Source organism: Lampris incognitus, chromosome 8, assembly GCF_029633865.1.
Source record: "Lampris incognitus isolate fLamInc1 chromosome 8, fLamInc1.hap2, whole genome shotgun sequence".
NCBI classification, from domain to species: domain Eukaryota; kingdom Metazoa; phylum Chordata; class Actinopteri; order Lampriformes; family Lampridae; genus Lampris; species Lampris incognitus.
This window is the reverse complement of record NC_079218.1, coordinates 5,486,009-5,487,310: the sequence shown is the minus strand read 5'-3', so window position 1 is coordinate 5,487,310 and position 1,302 is coordinate 5,486,009. Positions and strand designations below refer to the sequence as shown.

Here is a 1,302-nt window from a genome sequence, read left to right as displayed (position 1 = left end):
AGCAAGCATGGCATGTCAAGTGCATTTAGAGTAAGGGTGTCTTCATCAAGAACAAGGGATGGCATTGTAAGGTGATTTACATGCCCATATACATACCAGCATGACAGACATATTGTATAGCCAGGGGTGTGCGTCATGTCAAGTGCAGGCAGTGGACGGTGCACAGCAGTAAACACTGCTAATACCGGTGTCTAAGGAAGTGGATCATATTGACAGCGGCCACTAGACCGTTTACAAATCTTCCACAGAGACCATTTAAGAATTAAAAGGGGAGAGGGACGTTTTCAGTGGAGATCGTGTAGGTCCTTCCACCTTTCGGAGCAGACATAATAGATGGCAGTCTACCAGAGGTATAATGATGGGGGGGAGGGGGGGTAGAAGTGAACATGTAAATGCAGGTTTGCAGGTGAGTCGATGCAGTTCCTTGAACATAGAGGTTTTGAACTTTACACAGGCAGCAACAGGAAGACAGTGTAAGGACAAAATGAGGGATTATATTATTTGAATTATTTTAGCTACATTGTCATATTGCAGCATTTTCACTGGAGCCTGGTCTCTCTCTCTCACACATCAATATGATGTTCCCAAAAATCTTCGACGAGGATGGGATTCGAACCCACGCGTGCAGAGCACAATGGATTAGCAGTCCATCGCCTTAACCACTCGGCCACCTCGTCGCACGTCCGCCTGCTAGTATAGCAAATCAATATCTGAGTAGGTAGGAACACCGACTCCCCGCGTGATTTTTTTTTTCGTACCCGTTTTCCGGGAACTCGCCCTAGCGTTATTATTTTTTCCCACCTGGATTCCGGGAAGACCCGCCCCTACTCTCTCTCTGATTTGCTAACCCTATCCCTTACACTAACCTTAACCAACGGAGGCAACGGGTACGGGAAAAAAAATCACGCCGACTTCCCCGCTGGAGACCGGGGTTTTAAACTCTGCTTGGGACATATTCACCGGCCAGAGTCCGTGACTCCTAGTGTTACATAAGCCAGCTACGTCATATATGAGTGGGAGTAACATGAATAGAGTCATACCGTCTCAGACGTCGCCCGCGTTAACAAGATCTGTTTCAGGTGTTGAGGAACCAGGACCAGAGGCGGCGCTGGGGGGGGCCAAGGGGGCCCAAGAAAGGCCATAGCACCCCCAAGAAATGTAACAATGTAACTTCACCACACGTTTCATTTTTTTACTGAATAAAATAAATTGTTCGACTGTTTTGACGGACGGTGAGGGCAGGAGGCGAGAAAGTGACCAGGCTGACCACAATACAAGCAGCTGTTCTCGGTGATGCGGCGT

The 1,302-nt window shown here is 48.1% G+C and overlaps 1 non-coding gene across 1 annotated transcript; it reads right to left on the bottom strand.

Annotated features, from left to right (window-relative positions):
- Nucleotides 1–595: 595 nt before the first annotated feature.
- trnas-gcu (transfer RNA serine (anticodon GCU)) lies at nt 596–677 on the bottom strand. The gene has a single exon. It is a non-coding gene; the product is annotated as a tRNA-Ser (tRNA).
- Nucleotides 678–1,302: the final 625 nt, after the last annotated feature.